The following is a 21,393-nucleotide window of genomic DNA, read 5'->3' as shown; positions in this document are numbered from 1 at the left end:
GCTCCATATTTACGAGGCTGCACTAAGCCACTTTTTTTTACTTAATCCTGCCTCATAAATATTGTTCCCTTTAACGCAGTTTTCTGTGTTAAATGTGAGTGCAATGGGTGTTGCTGGGGGTGTTCCCAGCTATATCCATGGCTTTTTGAAAGTGCTCTAAATGTACAAGAAATAGTAACTCTCAGGCAGCCCCAGAAACTTCAGCCTCCCCAGGGAAGGCATAAGGGAGGCACAACAAAGAGAAATATCTTTATTTCTCCTTTTTTTTCCTTTTTCTATATGTGCTGCATTCTGTAGCACACCTAGAAAGAGGAAAACACCTCTTGTGATTGTTTTTGTGCAGGAAGGTTTCCCTTACCTGTGCCGTATCTGATAGATAAGGTGCATTCCTGCCCTTTTCTTTTGCCGTAGGGCAGCGCAGCACGAAGGCCTGTGGCGCAGCCCTACGGCAAAACCTCATAAATGAGGCCCTAAGTCTCTCTAGTTTATCATATCCCATCCATGATTTTCTTGAATTATTCCACATTTTTGAATTGCTCACCTGTCCAGACATGATGTATTACTTTTACGTTCTGAACTATATCACTTGTCCAATTTATGTCCCCCCACTCTCTTAATCTATTTAACATGAACTGGTATAGACAACACCTCAGATGGGGGATAATATTAATGCAGTAAATTACTGGCCAACAGATTTATCAATACTTTCATGGATAGTAGCTGGAGAAGGATCTCTCGCTCTCTGGTGTGGAATGAGGGAGAATCTCAAAGCTGTAACACAACTCAACCAAGATATTTTGACAATAGGCTTTTAAACATGACAATTTGCTCGGTGACCTGCGACTTCAGTTGAGATCGAAACCAGATTTTAGACTTCACTTCAAACATTTTACTGGGAACTGAAATCTGTGATTCACGGCTCTGTGTGCTAATAATCCAACACAGTAAAGTGACAGGGCCAGAACCTCAAAGATGTGCAGACTGCCACTTCCTTCAGCCTTTTATGCTGGTGGATGACAGCAGCACATCTTATAATACTCTGCTGTGTTGCTGCTCAGAAGACAAATTACACCTCAAGCAGTACAGCCGTACGACCAAAATGGTCGGTCACTGGTGTGATTGAATCAACCACTAACAAGAAGACACAGCTCAAGTCACAATGCTCTCCCCAAGAATAAAGCCTTTCTAGCATGCATAGTCTCATTTAGCATCAGACTAAAAGATCTCGAAATTATGCTGCACTTGTTCTACTATCAAAGTTTGTTTCCCTGTGTGTAGGTATAACTATGTGTTCTCTGCTTTTAATAACCATCGCATATATGCACTGTTTGTGTGCCCATATTTCTAAATTAATCAAGACATGCCCTCCAAGAACATATTTACATGTCAATGACTCTGCTATATGCTGGGCTTTGTCCTCTTTCCTTATCTTTATAGGTGTGGTAAGCATTGTTCAAGTGCTGTTCATGGGGACAGTATTGTGTTCTGTAACTATTATAGGGGTTTTGAGTCAGTCTTCTTTAGTCATTAGCTTATTTTGCTCTAGAAACGTCAGCTATTGGCTTGTGCCACTGTCAATCACATTTTAGAGAACCCACATGAGTATCTTGGTCTCACTATTTTCCACTGGCTCTTATCCTTCAACCTGTCTTAGAATGCATAAGAGACTATTTGACATATGAAACCAATCAGCAAGTGCCACAGTAGCAATGGGGAGGGGGTGCTGACAAAAGCATCTGAATAATTGATGCTAATTATAAAATATTGTATTTTCTGTAGCATCCATTTCTCAGATGATTTTGTGTGTATTCACTCTACAGTGCGTCAAGGTAAACACGCACTGACATGTGAATTTATTTGTCATTTGTATGGCTTGCAAAAGGCGAATCCACGTGCCATACAGATGTCAGACTTCATGACTTTGCCAGTATTTTTCTTCTGACTTTCTTAATCCTCTAACTGGACCTACAATTTTAAACCTGTCCCTATGTGGCTAGTATTCTATCTTGTGGATGATCTGGAGTTGACAATGGCTATTCAGCAAGCCTATTGGTTTACAAGAGTGGATGGGGAAATAGTGTTTTGATTCAAAGAAGTCTAAAGTGTTGATAGTAGGTAGCTAGTGAGATTGGAGAATTGAAGTACTGAATGATGGCCTGCCAAAATGGCAACCTGAACTAAATGAATTATCATAGTCAAAAGCATACTGATATTAATAATAACATAGGGTATTTTTGACAGAACTAATCTCAAGCTGTCAGGATCATCTTGGTGACTAAAGGGGACTCAACAATAGTTGCAGGTTTCAAGACATACACCATAAAAATATGCATAGATGGGAAATACATATAGCTCTCTTTCAAACTGTGTTATTCTTAGAATTATATTTATCACTCAAAGTTCCCACTCACTATTAAGCTGAAGTCAACATAAGCATGACATTCTTTAATTGCCCACTTGGTTTCAGGGAACTTTTATCCTACAAGGTGGCAAACCAAGAGAGATTATAACACCCCACCTTTTATGGGAGAGTAGCGAGCAGTGAGGCACCCTTCATCCTGGACTGCAAGCATTTCCACTCATTCTGTGTCGAATCACCCTCCCACTGGTGTTGTTGTGTTCCCCAGTCCATTTTCCTGTGCCCTAAACCAATGTTCCTGAATCTAAAATACTAAATCCTGATATCCAGGTTTTGTGTTTTGTCCAGCCCCACCCTGAAACCCCAGGTGCATGCAGATAGGAGGAGCTGAAAGTGGTCTTTGTCTTTGAAGAGGGACAGCACGATGACCAGGGATGTTATTCCTCAACCAAAGGTATGATTTCTGGCACCCAATATGGGAGAGGGGATGAACTTTACATTTAGTTAGGACGTTGGATTTTTTCATTGTTATTCAACATTCAATTAGGACTTTTAACCTTACTGGGGATGGCAACTTTTTTTTTTTAGCTTTTCACATTTTTACCTAACATTATCTTCATTTGACATTGTATGTAGAACATTGTGCACAAGATCCGTCTAACAAGTCCAACAAATGACCACATCCATAAAAGGCCTGAGGTCAATAGCAGAAGGGGTAAAAAGGATAATGGAATAAAACAGAAAACAGAGAGCCAGGATTTCACGTTCTGCCTTGTCACTTCTGGGCTCAAAGTGGTCTGCAGGTTGTAGTGGATCTCTATAAGATAAAGAGATGCCTCAAGTAAAGTTAGTGCAGCAAGGGTCCAATGTACCAGTTCAACCTGTGACAAACAAGAATGGGCTCCACCTCCACACAAAAGTCTTATCCAGGCGACAGATCTTTGCCTCTGTTTTTGAATGGAAACTAAATCAAATCATGTCAATCAACATTAAAATCTGATCAGTTCTTAAGTTTAGTCACTAAAGAAAGGTGAGGATTGGTTTCAAAAACCTTTATTCTCTTAAACAGATTAGTAAAATTATTTTTGTCTTTCTACAATTAGTAGGTCAGATAAATTGGTTTACAGTAATTCATCAAGAATATATGCTTAGAATCAATAATAATGCAACATGATAAGCGTGTTCCATAAGGGAATTAATCTCTATTCTACCTAAAGGTCCAGAATCAAAAGTTAAAAGAACTCATAAAAGAGTTTGCAGAAAGAGTGCGATCAAAGGATCATGAACTTTAAATCAAATTAAGTAGTCGAACTCCCCTTTAAACAGCATGAAAAGGCTATTTTTTCAGAACTAAGCCCATACAAAAACAAATTTTCAGAGACCGGAATACCAGCAGCTGTGTTTGAGCTGTAAACGGCTGTTTTAACTCGAGTTTTTTCCCCTGATATCGGCCCTTGTAATATTCGGGAGCTGATGTGCGGAGCTTGCCTGGCTCCAAGATGGCTGCAATGAAGAAGAGCTCAGTCAACCCAACCGCCAACGAAGTGCTAAATTGTATCAAATAAGCAAAGCATAGCACCACAGACTGCCCGGCATTAAGAATTTGGCCCAGACATCCGGAGCTGAGGAGCTACAGTGAGTGAACTTTTTCATCGATACGGGATGCCCGAGGCTAACATGGCGGATAGGACAAGGATCCCAGTGCTGTACGCGTATCGCAGCGCAGCTTAGAACTTTAGTGAGCTGCTGTAACCGGAGAGGTGGAACTAAGGACACCGCTTCCCAGCCGATATCCACAGCTGGTATCCCACCAGCGAGATCACAGGGACCCCGATGGAACAGGGGACTGCAAGCACAACAGGTACGACGGTGGGCTATGACCACATATGCGACCCCATGCAGAAGGTTGGAAGGATTGAACCATGAGGCACGGTGTGGCAATAGAGTGCATGCTCTGATCTAGTTCACTTTAAACACCAATAGCTGTGAACCTCTAATACTGTTAACGGAAGTGGTGCTGGGGGCACAGTGTGAAGTTAAGAGTTCACGGCTGGCTGCTCAAGAGAGAACCAATATAAGCTGAATGCGAATGGGCAGAACATGCGCTTATGAAACACGCGTTGCCCCAGCAAAGCGATGAAGCCTTCTAAAACAGAAGACAGTACAAAGTCAGTGCACAGGGGTAGAACACAATCAAGGCAGCTCATGATGCAGAGCATCACAGACCTCGTACAGCTACAAAACGTTGAGCAGTGGGGACATCAGCACGCAAGCTACAAAGAGCGGTGAAGCAATAAGGAAAGCGCATCAGACCATAACTGCTCCTCATGCACCAATGATGTTCCTGGTTACTCCATGTCTTCACCACTAATCTTCTGCGTTCATCACCATCAGTACACTTGTTGATTGAAGTCCTTATCTCCATTGCTGCCTGACCTTAATGAGGACGACCTGCAACGGAGTTACTGTAACAAAACCACCAATCCCAAGGCATTGAACCCTAACAAGATCTCCAGTTCAGATATTTACCCCCCACCAACACCTTAACCAATACTTTTGATGTGAACTTTTGACGATGCCTCCTAGGCGGTAACCAGAACTTGTCTTTATTTTCCGCGGTGCCCAAGCAACCTTGGCTGATGCCCGGTGGAGCTGTCTCTTGCAGATAAAGAGGAGTTTGGCTCTGGTTCACCCTTTGGCGGGACCTACCCAGCCAGACATCGGACATTGTTCTCCACGCCTCCCTTTTGTGTTTACTATTTGCATTCCTTACCCCAGTTCGCCTTCTCACTCCTACCTTTCCACCCCCCATAAGACGGGTGTACGCGTTAATAAGTAACTGATGTAACTATGTAACAACGTTCGGATGCAATGTCCTATCTCATGTAAAGCGCCCTGATACCTTCGGGTCTAGCCAGAACTATTAAAACTTTTCAAACTTTCCCTCTTACATTCTTTGTCTTCCTCCCCGGCTCCTATCCTCTCTCACCTGAATGTCTCCCCTTGCCTTGTTCTTAATGCATGAAACTGCACCCCAGCAATGGGGTTACTATCCTCTGAAACTGTGTATCTTGTAACTATTGTTAGCCATGTGCACTTTACCAAAGCGCTCCTTCTCTCCTTGTTGGGGAGGGATTCAGCATTTATTCCCTGGAGTCTCAGAGACCCCTCTGAGAGAGTCCACAGCATCAAGGGATTTCACACACAGCAGAGGTGTGGGAATGGCGCCCCTTGCCAAAGCACTCCCTCGGCCCTTGTTGGGGAGGGATCCAGTATTTATTCCCTGGAGTCTCAGTGACCCCTCTGAGAGAGTTCACAGTGTTTAGGGAGCCACACACAGCAGAGGTGTGGGAACAACGCCTTTTCCACTGGATCACAGCTTACCGGACATTGGACACCTTTTTTCTGTGTCTTCCATATAGGTTTCATTCTCCCACCACCACCTCTTTTATTCTTGATCTTCCTCTTCCGCTCATATCCTCTCTCCCCAGAATCTCTACCCTTGCCTGCTTTTTAAGTTAAGTACCGAAGGCTGCGGTTGCGCAGTCTCCGGGAGGAGATTTAATGATTTGGAGTATGGGGGCTTGAACCCGCCTCTCTCCTCCATTCTCCTCCATTGGCTGGCTTCCTAAACAGAGGCCAGCCATTGGAGGAGAAGGGAGTCACTCCAATAAAGCCCCGTCTCTTTCGGATTCGGGGGCGTATTTTTTGCGTTCTTTCGACTTTGACATCATCCGTCACTCAGAACGCCAAAAACACGCCCCCGAATCCGAAAATTAGGAAAATAGGGTCGCACACTGCTTATACACCAGCAGGATTGCCCCTAAGGACCATGGTAATTGTAGTACCGTTTTCTGCGATGCATCTTCTTTCGAATTCTCGAGTATCTTCAAGTCTTCCCCATCCCTGTACACATGTTTCGGGGTATTTGCCCCTCGTCAGCAGGGATTAGGCCATCATCTGGGGTTGCTGCGTGCTGCCAAATATTACCAGGTATAGTACCACACCACGCAGGTGCGGGGTCCTGAGCTCGTCAGCCCACGGCTCCAAGGAGCATAAACATTAGAAAAATGGGGTCGCACACTGCTTATACACCAGCGGGATCGCCCCTAAGGACCATGGTAATTGTAGTACCATTTTCAGCGATGCATCTTCTTTCGAATTCTCGAGTATCTTCAAGTCTTCGCCATCCCTGTACACGTGTTTCGGGGTATTTACCCCTCGTCAGCAGGGATTAGGCCATCTTCTGGGGTTGCTGCGTGCTGCCAAATATTACAAGGTATAGTACCACAAAAAGGCACGCAGGTGTGGGGTCCCGAGCTCGTCAGCCCACGGCTCCAAAGAGCATAAACATTAGGAAAATGGGGTCACACACTGCTTATACACCAGCGGGATCGCCCCTAAGTACCATGGTAATTGTAGTACCGTTTTCTGCGATGCATCTAGTTTCGAATTCTCGAGTATCTTCAAGTCTTCGCCATCCCTGTACACGTGTTTCGGGGTATTTACCCCTCATCAGCAGGGATTAGGCCATCTTCTCGGGTTGCTGCGTTCTGCCAAATATCACCAGGTATAGTACCACACAAAGGCACGCAGGTGCCTAATAACATTTAAACAATCAAACAAAATGTCATGTTCCATTACAGGAACTCCTATCAGAAAATACAAACCCAGTTTTTAGGGTTCAGACAAATGCATAAAGAATAGTTTGTTTTCAAATCATATATGACTTCAGGATAGTTCTCTATAAACTGTACAGTTCATATTCTAATCCTTTGAATCTAGAGGTCTGGATGCTTGACATCCAACCCCTAAAGCAGGGAGGTCCAGCTACAACAATTGTAAAACAAGGAAACTGAGCACCACTAGGAAAGTTGTATCTGAGGATCCTAGATGCATACTCACTTCATGCAAAAATCTGTGGCCCACTGCAAAATGTAGTTGCCTGCCAATTTCAACTCTGCACAGCCTGAATCCAATTGGGGCTCACACTCTACAATGATCTTCCGCCTTTTGCTTACTGAAAGGCACTCAGCATGAATGGCGTCAAGGTATTGCTTCCTTGCACTGAAATCAGACATGACTATAAGCGGCACCTCCAGCCCCGCTTGTTGACTGAGCCTCCACTCTTAATGCACTGATGGAGTGTAGCATTGTATTCTTTTGTATTTTATGTTTATAGAGTTTTTTCCAATTTATATTGGTATTGTACCTTTAATAAGTATGTAGTTTTCTGTTCTTTTTATGTATTCTGTTATGGAACTTCCGCATTGTTCTGAGAATGACAAGAATACCTTCTTTGTCCGTCCACAAAATCTTCCGGATGTCTCCAGTGGTGTGGGTCCTCTTAAAAGGAACAAAGTAACTTTCTTCAGGACATTGTGTTTGTGATTTATTACAGAACTCCTAGCCACGCCACACACAATTTTTCATACCAGGAGAGGGGTCTTCATGGGGTCCGTGGAATCACCTGCTGTCCAATTGTGTATGGACCCACCAACGGACTGATATCTATAATAAAATACCTGAAAGAAACAAAGAGGAAGGAAAATAAATCTGGCTGGTATTTGCATGGCACAAGTCTCAGCTCCATGAGTTTGTTTTACCTCTATCAAGTGCCACACCATTTGGCCTTGTTTCCCGCTTAGGCGAATGGCATCTGGTAGCGTTTTTTGATCACCGGTTCCATTTGTTCTGCACGTAGTCTTCTTTTGTGATGTGTTGATGGGTGCTGTGGCTGGAAGGTGGATGCAGGATCACTACTTTTTTCCTGGTGGAAGAGAATCAGATGTGTCCAGAACAACACCCTCTTTGTGACGCCCGCTGTTGCTAGGAGAGGACAGATGCTTTCCACTTGGACGCCTTTTGAGAAACATCTTCTTCCTGATTACATAGGGTGACATTATCCTAAACCTCGCAGCGTGAGGGGCACGACGTTCGCGGCCATCTTGCCTGTAATTTCGAGTCTTATTGGTTTTTAGGTCTCGCCTACGCCAAGCGCTACTTAGGCAGACCTTTAGCCATCGCTCAGAACTTTTACCTAAACGTTTGCATGTTTTCCATTAATTTTTATTGCAACTCGTGCACATTTGGTGTTTCCCTTGCGGGAGCGAGCAGCGGCGCCATCTGTTTTTAATTACCTTCAAACCAAATGGTGCTGCTGCTCGCTCCCGTAAGGAAAACGCTGTGAGTGTCTGGTCCCTGTTAGCAGTACTCCACAGTTCGTGTTGCTCCAGTCTGCCAGGCCTCTGCCCTCCGTGGACTCTTGCTACAACACCCAATGCACAGCCCGCTCAGCTGCCAAGTTGAAGAGGTCCCGGCGTGCAGAGCTGCTCCACTCTGGGTTTTTTATTTAGCTGACTTACATTTTTTTGCACGTTTTTATTAATTGCATAAACTCGTGGCCACATGGCACTAGGTAGCTTTATAACAGATCCAGAATAGGTTACGCATGTTTTTTTTCTTATGGGCTGATGTAGAGTAACTGGTTTGCCCAGAATCACGGAGTGTTTAGGAGAAGCCGTGATTCGAATCTGAAGCCCAATGTTGAAAGGTGGGCTGTTCTAGGTACTAGGCACGTGAAGCTAAGGTCACCTCATAGCGCTCATTTGGGAAGGAACAGGCAGAAATATTAGCAGTGAGGAACGAGGGGTCGTGCACATAGCCTCGTGAAAGGGTGGAGAGATCTTACAAAAAATGCGAATATTCAACTGGCAGCTTCCTTTTTGCCGGTGGTGAATGTGGCGTACATGAGGTAGAAACAAGACTAGGTAGGCAGCTTTGGTGTTCAGCAACACTGACAATCATCAGCACATGTGGCAGGCCTCTAAACCTTTAGGCCCGTGCACATATTGTATGCTTTTACAAAGTAAAGCGCACCCAAGTGGCACATATCTCCATTAGTGTGGGGGGCCGGTTTTATGGGTCCCACCAGCAAGAAATTTGTGTGGGTCTGTGAGAAGACGTTCAACACTCCATGGAGTTGTAGGGGTCGCTGTTTTTGCATGCTTTGACAGTTAATAATGGCCGTTATTGCAGCCCTAAGTTTTAAATATCACATGCCCTTGGAACAGAAAGGTATATTGCTGTACAGCTGTCTCGCACCCCCTCTCTCCGACAGTTATTAATCTTTCTTACAGTTATATTTAGAGTAATCAAGCCTAGACTTTCCTGTGAAAATCACCTTAATAAGCTTAATTTATGCATCAGTTTCCTGCCGCTAAAGCGGCGATAATTGTATTGCCTTTCTTGATAACATGCCCCTCAGAGTCTTGGGTCTGGGCTGTAACAGTGTGTTTGCAATGTTGATGTTTTTTAGGTGTGTGTGATATAGGCCAGTTAAAGTTTGCCTCTGTATACCTTTCCATTCAGAATTTTTCCAAATAATTAGTCATAATTAAAAAACATATTAGCAAGTTGCACCTTTACAGTTGTAAATTCTGTTGTGGGAGTGTCCTTCCTCTTTCAAAGGGGATAGACACTTGTAAATCATACTACCGAAGGCCCTGCCTGTACCAGGCCTACAAAATGGCCCCCACCCACATGGCCAGGCCCCAACAACACCCCAAAAAGTCGAAAAACACACAAAAATCACCACAATCCAATGCCATCCATGCCCTCAATGATGTTTAAATTCAAGACACTCCACAGAAAGACTAGGTCCATGCACCACTGACTACCCCTGGGCATAATGGGTGAAACCAAGGCAAACTGGGTGCAGGGCTGAGCACACTGCCTGGCTTCAAAATCGCCCCTTGACCCCCACCACATGGCCAGGCCCTGCCTGTACCAGGCCTCAAAATGGCCCCCACCCACATGGCCAGGCCCCAACAACACCCCAAAAAGTCGAGAAACACACATAAATCACCACAATCCAATGCCATCCATGCCCTCAATGATGTTTAAATTCAAGACACCCCACAGAAAGACTTGGTACATGCACCACTCACTACCCCTGGGCATAATGGGTGAAAGCAGGGCAGGCTGGGTGCAGGCCTATGGCTCAAGGCACACTGCCTGGCTTCAAAATGGCCCCTTGTCCCCCAGCCACATGGCCAGGCCCTGCCTGGACCAGGCCTCAACATGGCCCCCACCCACATGGCCAGGCCCCAACAACACCCCAAAAAGTAAAAAAACACACACAAATTACCACAATCCAATGCCATCCATGCCCTCAATGATGTTTAAATTCAAGACACCCCACAGAAAGACTTGGTCCATGCACCGCTCACTACCCCTGGGCCTAATGGAAGAAAGCAAGGCAAACTGGGTGCAGGCCTGAGCACACTGCCTGGCTTCAAAATGGCCCCTTGTCCCCCAGCACATGGCCAGGCCCTGCCTGTACCAGGCCTCAAAATGGCCCCCACCAACATGGCCAGGCCCCAACAACACCCCAAAAAGTCAAAAAACACAAAAATCACCACAATCCAATGCCATCTGTAGTAAATGAGTCCATTGGCCAGGTAGAGGTAATTAGTAGAATCCTTTATTGTAGGATAAGTAGTAGAGTAGGAACAGACTCCCCACTGCAGCAGCAACTAACCAACTGCCACAGTAAAGAATCTACAGAACAAACATACAAGGAATACAGAATGTGGAACATCAAGTACAAGTATTCTATATAGACTAGAAAGACAACTTACAATGTACTACACATCTTCTCCCTTTCTGTTGTAAAAAAAAAAAAGAAAAACTTAACAGACAAAATCTTGCAAATAAACAGGAGGTCGCCGAGACCTAAGAGAACGTGTACAGACAAAATCATTGTGAACGGGAGGAAGAGCTTGCGAAGGAGCAGGAGCATCACCACCCCCAGAGCTAGTAACTTCATTGTGGACTGGAGACTCTAAGGACGTGTGATCGGCTAACAAGTAGCCACTCATGGAAGGAACACTAGAATCAGGAGCAAGGAAAGTGGAACCACCATTAGGCAGAGAAACAATAGACGAAGCAGATTTCACTCTCTTATAGAGAGCAATTCTCCTGAAGTTCCAACACTCTCCATTATTAAGAATGACATAATGATTGAGTACCTTCTTAACCTTGAAAGGCCCCTTGAACTTAGACAAACCCTTTTGTAGCCTTCCCAACTTAACTTTGACCAAATGTCCCACAGAAAAAGGAGAGGAAACAGGAACAAAGGAAGAGGAGGCATTAGCCTGTTTCCCTTCAAAAGCACTACACTGAGTCTGCAAAGTAACCAAATCTCTCATCCAAGAAGGAAACAACTTCAGACCAGGATCACGTCCTCTCATCAATTGAAAAGGTGACAAATCTCCAACAACTAAGGGAGTGGTGTGGTACGCCCATAACATTTCATTGACCATCTTTCTGACAATACACCCACTACTAGAAGCCATTTGAATAATGCCCTTCACAACTTTGTTCGCCCTTTCACATATCGCATTGCCTTGGGGGTTATACAAGGACGTACGATGATGAGAGATGCCACATTCTTTCAAAAATACTTGCATATCTCTAGATGTGAGCTGAGGACCATTATCGGTAATAATGACAGAAGGTAGACCCTCTTCTTTAAAAAGATTACCTAAAAATCTGATGGTATTCGGTGTAGTGATATCATTAGTAAAATGCACAACCAACCACTTAGTGAAAACATCAACTACTACTATAGCGAATCTGTCCCTTTCATTTAACTCACCCATGGGGCCAATGAAGTCAAGGCAAATCGTGTGCCAAGGTAGACCAGGACTTTGTATGTGCGCATCAGGAACAACCCTTGGACCAGTTTTCAAGCGTTCCTCACCCTCCCTGCACATAGGACAATTCTCAATCCAATCAACCACCTGGGAATCGATGCCTGGCCACCAAAAGTGATCCTTAATGCGTCTTTGAGTGAGTGTCTGACCCATGTGCCCCTTATGTGCCAAAGCCAGCAATTTGTTTCTCAACCCAAAAGGTGGTATAAATTTCTCGCCTTTAAGTAGGATGTCGTTCACTATCGAAAGCTCATCTAAAACCTTGATATAGGGTCTGACAGAAATAGAGACAGAACTCTCACGCCTAGATCCCAATTTAATGAGTTTGATCACTTCCTGAAGAGTTACATCAACAGCCATTTCCTTTAACCAATCACTAGAAGAAAACACACCTTCACCAACAAAAACAGCGTCCTCAACTGAAGCAACAGCAACATCATCCATGTCTAAGGACACCTCCGAATTATGGGAAGAACGCCAGTCTAACGACAACCTCGAAAGGCAATCGGCCTGAGCATTCCTCCAACCTTGAATATACTCTACGGAGTACTGAAATTCTTGTAGCCTGGCTGCAAGCTTCATAAGCCGGGCAGAACCCTTACCCGCCCCTCCAGGTGAAAGGACTTTGATAAGGGGCTTGTGATCAGACCTTAAAATTAATTTCATGCCCCAAAGATACGTACGGAAGTATTCAACTGCCCAAGAAGCAGCTAGCGCCTCCCTTTCAATGACTGAATAGTTTTTCTCAGTGTCCGTGAGAGTCCTTGATGCGAAAGCAATAGTAACTTCAGATGGTCCTTTCATTTGCGGAAACATAGCCCCCAACCCATGCGCGCTGGCATCCACAGTGACAATTGACTTGTTATGGATATCAAATGAAGACAACACTTTAGCATCACAAATCTCTTTCTTAATATTTTCAAAACACTCTTCCTGTTGGCCTCCCCAGATGAAACTCACACCACGTTTAAGCAAAGACCTGATACTAACAGTCTTATCAGAGAAGTTTTTGACAAATTTCGAATAATGTTCGATCAGTCCCATAAAGGAACGTAGCTGATCTTTGTCACAAGGTCGAGGTGCAGAACGGATGACTTCACACAAGTCTTTTTTGGGTTTGATGCCAGAGGAAGTAATAGTATACCCCAAGTAATCCACTTGATCCACTCCAAACAAACATTTATCCTTGCGCAAGGTAAGACCATCAGTGGATAACTTTTCCAAAACAACTTTGAGTGTGGAATTATGTTGATCTTCAGTTAGACCATAAATCAGAATGTCATCCTGAAAATAAACAACCTTTGGTACACCTTCAAAGATGCTAGAAACCATTCGTTGGAAAACACTCGCTGCTGAATTGAGACCAAAAGGGAGTCGAGTGAATTGATAGGTACCCCACGGAGTGATAAAGGCTGTTAAACATTTGGAATCCTTATGTAAATCAATTTGGTGATATGCACTCCTGAGATCTAGTTGGGAAAAAAACTTTGCGCCATTAAGGGTGGTAACAAGCTCAGCTATGTTGGGTAAAGGGAAGGTATCGGCCACAACACACTGATTAAGGGACCTGAGGTCGACACAGAAACGGAGTTTGCCATCCGATTTCTTCGTGACGACAATAGGCGAACCCCAAGGAGAAGCCTCAACCGGTTCAATCACTCCAGAAGCTAACATGTCATCCAGAAGGCCTTTTACAACATCCCTGATAACAATGGGAATGCGTCTCACTTTGTGCTGGACAGGAATTGAGTCTTTCTTAAGTATAGTTTTATGGGAGTAGCCCTTAAGGCGGCCTAAGTTCTCCCCAAAAACAGTTTTAAAGTTTGAAAGTATAGAATATAACTCTATGTCCTCAACGACCATGACTTGAGGATCAGCACGGGGATTGACAATAATAGAAAGATCGTACTGGTGAACCCACCCCAGGATAGCAGGACCAGACTCAGAGACATAGACCTTCCCATGAATTTGTCTCGTAGAAAACTTGATGTTAGCTTCAAAATACCCTAGGATGTCTAAAGGTTCACCCTGATACCCACCTGGAGAAATATCCTTTGGGAGAAGAGGACCCATGCCCCACACCTGTACAAAAACACAGTTGGGAATGATGCTGCAGCGTGAACCAGTGTCCACCATTAATTGAATATATTTATCATTTATAGTAAACAACGCTTTAGGTCTGTTTTTCCGTTTGTGCTCCTCGTGTTGAAGACCATCATCACTCCCAACTACTAAAATCTTATTGGTGTCTTCAGTGATCTCCGGGATATCACTTACACAAGACACAGATGAACGAGGTCTGCTTTTACACACTCTAGCATAGTGCCCTAACTTGCCACATTTCATACATTCTGGTTTGGCTGAAAAACAAAATTTGGAATCAGAAGCATTACCACAACTACCACATCTTAAACATTGTTTAGAAGTGACGGGTTCAAATGTGTTCTGACTTTTCACATTCCCCGTTTTCTTGTTAAAGAACTTCTTCGGCTTAATGAGAGCAATATCGTCATGCCCTCAATGATGTTTAAATTCAAGACACCCCACAGAAAGACTTGGTACATGCACCACTCACTACCCCTGGGCATAATGGGTGAAAGCAGGGCAGGCTGGGTGCAGGCCTATGGCTCAAAGCACACTGCCTGGCTTCAAAATGGCCCCTTGTCCCCCAGCCACATGACCAGGCCCTGCCTGGACCAGGCCTCAAAATGGCCCCCACCCACATGGCCAGGCACCAACAACACCCCAAAAAGTAAAAACACACACACAAATTACCACAATCCAATGCCATCCATGCCCTCAATGATGTTTAAATTCAAGACACCCCACAGAAAGACTTGGTCCATGCACCACTCACTACCCCTGGGCCTAATGGAAGAAAGCAAGGCAAACTGGGTGCAGGCCTGAGCTTCAAAATGGCCCCTTGTCCCCCAGCCACATGGTCAGGCCCTGCCTGGACCAGGCCTCAAAATGGCCCGCACCCACATTGCCAGGCCCCAACACCACCCCAAAAAGTCGAAAAACACACAAAAATCTCCACAATCCAATGCCATCCATGCCCTCAATGATGTTTAAATTCAAGACACCCCACAGAAAGACTAGGTCCATGCACCACTGACTACCCCTGGGCATAATGGTTGAAAGCAAGGCAAACTGGGGGCAGGCCTGAGCACTCTTCCTGACTTCAAAATGGCCCCTTGACCCCATCACATGGCCAGACCCTGCCTGTACCACGCCTCAAAATGGCCCCCACCCACATGGCCAGGCCTCAACAACACCCCAAAAAGTCGAAAAACACACAAAAAATCACCACAATCTAATGCCATCCATGCCCTCAATGATGTTTAAATTCAAGACACCCCACAGAAAGACTAGGTCCATGCACCACTGACTACCCCTGGGCATAATGGTTGAAAGCAAGGCAAACTGGGTGCAGGCCTGAGCACACTGCCTGGCTTCAAAATGGCCCCTTGATCCCCACCACATGGCCAGGCCCTGCCTGTACCAGGCCTCAAAATGGCCCCCACCCACATGGCCAGGCCCCAACAACACCCCAAAAAGTACAAAAACACACAAAAATTACCACAATCCAAAGCCATACATGCCCTCAATGATGTTTAAATGCAAGACAACCCACAGAAAGACTTGGTCCATGCACCACTCACTACCCTTTGGCCTACTGGCTAGTGAGGCTTTACAGGCACCCCAAAATTAAAAAAAAATCAACAGTGAGCTAAGATTCCATGACATAAATGAGAATTAAGTTAAACAACAAATCACAGAAACAGTTGTATTATGCACCCATGACTAACCCTGGGCCTACTGGATACTGTGGCTACCCACAATATATATTGTTCTAAACGTGTGAAAAAAGTTTTAAAACTGTAGTTGCAGCAACTGCAATGCCCCAAACAAACAACACCAGCTTACTTGTAAAATGGCCCCCACACACATGGCCAGGCCCCAACAACACCCCAAAAAAGTCAAAAAACACACAAAAATCACCACAATCCAAAGCCATCCATCCCCTCAATGATGTTTAAATTCAAGACACCCCACAGAAAGACTAGGTCCATGCACCACTGACTACCCCTGGGCATAATGGTTGAAAGCAAGGCAAACTGGGTGCAGGCCTGAGCACACTGCCTGGCTTCAAAATGGCCCCTTGACCCCCACCACATGGCCCGGCCCTGCCTGTACCAGGCCTCAAAATGGCCCCCACCCACATGGCCAGGACCCAACAACACCCCAAAAAGTCGAAAAACACACAAAAATCACCACAATCCAATGCCATCCATGCCCTCAATGATGTTTAAATTCAAGACACCCCACAGAAAGACTAGGTCCATGCACCACTGACTACCCCTGGGCATAATGGTTGAAAGCAAGGCAAACTGGGTGCAGGCCTGAGCACACTGCCTGGCTTCAAAATGGCCCCTTGACCCCAAGCCACATGGCCAGGCCCTGGCTATACCAGGCCTCAAAATGGCCCCCGCCCATATGGCCAGGCCCCAACAACACCCCAAAAAGTAAAAAAACACACAAAAATTACCACAATCCAATGCCATCCATGCCCTCAATGATGTTTAAATTCAAGACACCCCACAGAAAGACTTGGTCCATGCACCACTCACTACCCCTGGGCCTAATGGAAGAAAGCAAGGCAAACTGGGTGCAGGCCTGAGCTTCAAAATGGCCCCTTGTCCCCCAGCCACATGGTCAGGCCCTGCCTGGACCAGGCCTCAAAATGGCCCGCACCCACATGGCCAGGCCCCAACACCACCCCAAAAAGTCGAAAAACACACAAAAATCTCCACAATCCAATGCCATCCATGCCCTCAATGATGTTTAAATTCAAGACACCCCACAGAAAGACTAGGTCCATGCACCACTGACTACCCCTGGGCATAATGGTTGAAAGCAAGGCAAACTGGGTGCAGGCCTGAGCACTCTTCCTGACTTCAAAATGGCCCCTTGACCCCATCACATGGCCAGACCCTGCCTGTACCACGCCTCAAAATGGCCCCCACCCACATGGCCAGGCCTCAACAACACCCCAAAAAGTCGAAAAACACACAAAAAATCACCACAATCTAATGCCATCCATGCCCTCAATGATGTTTAAATTCAAGACACCCCACAGAAAGACTAGGTCCATGCACCACTGACTACCCCTGGGCATAATGGTTGAAAGCAAGGCAAACTGGGTGTAGGCCTGAGCACACTGCCTGGCTTCAAAATGGCCCCTTGACCCCCACCACATGGCCAGGCCCTGCCTGTACCAGGCCTCAAAATGGCCCCCACCCACATGGCCAGGCCCCAACAACACCCCAAAAAGTACAAAAACACACAAAAATTACCACAATCCAAAGCCATACATGCCCTCAATGATGTTTAAATGCAAGACAACCCACAGAAAGACTTGGTCCATGCACCACTCACTACCCTTTGGCCTACTGGCTAGTGAGGCTTTACAGGCACCCCAAAATTAAAAAAAAATCAACAGTGAGCTAAGATTCCATGACATAAATGAGAATTAAGTTAAACAACAAATCACAGAAACAGTTGTATCATGCACCCATGACTAACCCTGGGCCTACTGGATACTGTGGCTACCCACAATATATATTGTTCTAAACGTGTGAAAAAAGTTTTACAACTGTAGTTGCAGCAACTGCAATGCCCCAAACAAACAACACCAGCTTACTTGTAAAATGGCCCCCACGCACATGGCCAGGCCCCAACAACACCCCAAAAAAGTCGAAAAACACACAAAAATCACCACAATCCAAAGCCATCCATCCCCTCAATGATGTTTAAATTCAAGACACCCCACAGAAAGACTAGGTCCATGCACCACTGACTACCCCTGGGCATAATGGTTGAAAGCAAGGCAAACTGGGTGCAGGCCTGAGCACACTGCCTGGCTTCAAAATGGCCCCTTGACCCCCACCACATGGCCCGGCCCTGCCTGTACCAGGCCTCAAAATGGCCCCCACCCACATGGCCAGGCCCCAACAACACCCCAAAACATCGAAAAACACACAAAAATCACCACAATCCAATGCCATCCATGCCCTCAATGATGTTTAAATTCAAGACACCCCACAGAAAGACTAGGTCCATGCACCACTGACTACCCCTGGGCATAATGGTTGAAAGCAAGGCAAACTGGGTGCAGGCCTGAGCACACTGCCTGGCTTCAAAGTGGCCCCTTGACCCCAAGCCACATGGCCAGGCCCTGGCTATACCAGGCCTCAAAATGGCCCCCGCCCATATGGCCAGGCCCCAACAACACCCCAAAAAGTAAAAAAACACACAAAAATTACCACAATCCAATGCCATCCATGCCCTCAATGATGTTTAAATTCAAGACACCCCACAGAAAGACTTGGTCCATGCACCACTCACTACCCTTGGGCCTACTGGCTAATGAGGCTTTACAGGCACCCCAAAATAAAAAATTAAAAAATCAACAGTGAGCTAAAATTCCATGAGAATTAAGTTAAAAAACAAATCACAGAAACAGTTGCATCATGCACCCATGACTAACCCTGGGCCTACTGGATACTGTGGCTACCCACAATATATATTGTTTTAAACTTGTGAAAAAAGTTTTAAAACTGTAGTTGCAGCAACTGCAATGCCCCAAACAAACAACACCAACTTACTTGTAAAATCTCAAGTCCAAAAGTGATCCAAACTCCAAAGTCCAAAAAGTCCTCAAATACAAATATCCAGCAGCAGCCACAAAAAGTCATCCTTCCAGCTCCAGATTCAAATCAAGCAAGCAAGCATGCAGCACCTGCAGTAGAAGGCTTCCTCCTTCCCATCTCAGTAGGCTTGCAGTCTCCGCAGACCAACAGCTTCTCTTTCATGGCTCAGGAGATACACTATTATAGAGGCCATCCCTGGAACACCAAAGCTTTTTGAGTATGCAGCTTTCTAACCTCATCGTTAGTCAGTGAGGCAGTTTGGAACTGAATCCAAATGACTCCTGCTTTTATAAACAGTTTGCAGACATAGGAATCACTGACAAAATATTGATTGCAAAAATATAGATGACAAAAATATCGATGAAAAAATATAGAATGCCAAAATATCGGCTCCATATACTTAACAGGTAAGTACAAAAATATTGAATCAAAAATATTGAAGTTAAAAATATAGATGTACAAAATATTGGTTTAAAATATAAATGAAATAAGATATATATATATATATATATATATATATATATATATATATATATATATATATATATATATATATATATAAATATTAATATCATCTTTAACAAAAAAAATTTAATTTAGTATGCATTTTAACTAAGCATAAAAAAGAAACTTAATAAAAAAATATAAACACACAAATATAATAATTTATACATATACATATATTTACTTTAAAATAATGTATTAACTTTATCTTTATTTAATTTTTACATTTCTACATTATCTAAAATAGAATATATACAACTATCAGTAATTTAAAATTAAAAAATACATTAATTAACTAAAACATTAAACTATTTAAAAAAAAGTAAACATATAATTTGCAATACAATAAATACAAAAGTAGGGAAAATGTTGGATAGCGGAGTAAATTAAATGTACTATTCCAACTCCAGTGAATACAACAGTAGGTAAAGTGTTGGATAGCGGAGGGGTAAAATGTACTATTCCCACTCCAAAGAGTGCAACAGTAGTGAAAATATTGGATAGTGGAGGGGTAAAAATTACTATTCCCACTCCAGTGAGAGCAAAAGTAGGGTAAATGTTGGATAGCGGAAGAATTACATTTACTATTTCAACTCCAGTGTGAGCACCGAAGGGAACATTTTGGATAGCGGAGGGGTAATAATTACTATTCCCACTCCAGGGAGTGCAACAGTAGGGAAAGTGATGGATAGCATAGTGATAAAAATTACTATTCCCACTCCAGTGAGTGCAACAGTAGGGAAAGTGTTGGATAGCAGAGAAACAAAAATTACTAATAACATTTAAACAATTGAAAAACATTTAATAATCTTAAAAATAAATAAACAGTTTGCAATACAATAAATACAACAGTAGGGAAAAGGTTGGATAGCGGAATAATTACATTTACTATTCCAACTTCAGTGAATACAACAGTAGGCAACGTGTTGGACAGCGGAGGCGCAAAAAATACTATTACCACTCCAAAGAGTGCAACAGTAGGGAAAGTGTTGGATATCTATGGGGTAAACATTACTATTCCCACTCCAAAGAGTGCAACAGCAAGGAAGGTATTGGATAGCGGAAGGGTGAAAATTACTATTCCCACTCCAGTGAGTGCAACAGTAGCGAAAGTGTTGGATAGCGGAGTGATACAAATTACTATTACCATTCAAGTGAGTGCAACCGTAGGGAAAGTGTTGGATAGCAGAGAAACAAAAATTACTAATAACATTTAAACAATTGAAAAAAATTTCATGTTCCATTACAGGAACTCCTATCAGAAAAAACAAACCCAGTTTTTAGGGTTCAGACAAATGCATAAAGAATAGTTTGTTTTCAAATTATATATGACTTCAGGATAGTTCTCTATAAACTGTACAGTCCAAATTCTAATCCTTTGAATCTAGAGGTCTGGATGCTTGACATCCAACCCCTAAAGCAGGGAGGTCCAGCTACAACAATTGTAAAACAAGGAAACTGAGCACCACTAGGAAAGTTGTATCTGAAGATCCTAGATGCAGACTCACTTCATGCGAAAATCTGTGGCCCACTGCAAAATGTAGTTGCCTGCCAATTAACCTCTGCACAGCCTGAATCCAATTGGGGCTCACACTCTACAATGATCTTCAGCCTTTTGCTCACTGAAAGGCACTCAGCATGAATGGCGTCAAGGTATTGCTTCCTTGCACTGAAATCAGACATGACTATAAGCGGCACCTTCAGCCCCGCTTGTTGACTGAGCCTCCACTCTTAGTGCACTGATGGAGAGTAGCATTGTATTCGTTTGTATTTTATGTTTATAGAGTTTTTCCAATTCATATTGGTATTGTACCTTTAATAAGTATGTAGTTTTCTGTTCTTTTTATGTATTCTGTTATGGAACTTCCGCATTGTTCTGAGAACGACAAGGATACCTTCTTTGTCCGTCCACAAAATCTTCCGGATGTCTCCAGTGTTGTGGGTCCTCTTAAAAGGAACAAAGTAACTTTCTTCAGGACATTGTGATCGTGATTTATTGCAGAACTCCTATCCACGCCACACTACATTTTCCGTACCAGGAGAGGGGTCTTCAAGGGGTCCGTGGAATCACCTGCTGTCCAACTGTGTTGGGACC

This window comes from Lissotriton helveticus, chromosome 5_1, assembly GCF_964261635.1.
Source record: "Lissotriton helveticus chromosome 5_1, aLisHel1.1, whole genome shotgun sequence".
Classification (NCBI taxonomy): Eukaryota; Metazoa; Chordata; class Amphibia; order Caudata; family Salamandridae; genus Lissotriton; species Lissotriton helveticus.
Note: the sequence above shows the minus strand (reverse complement) of the source record.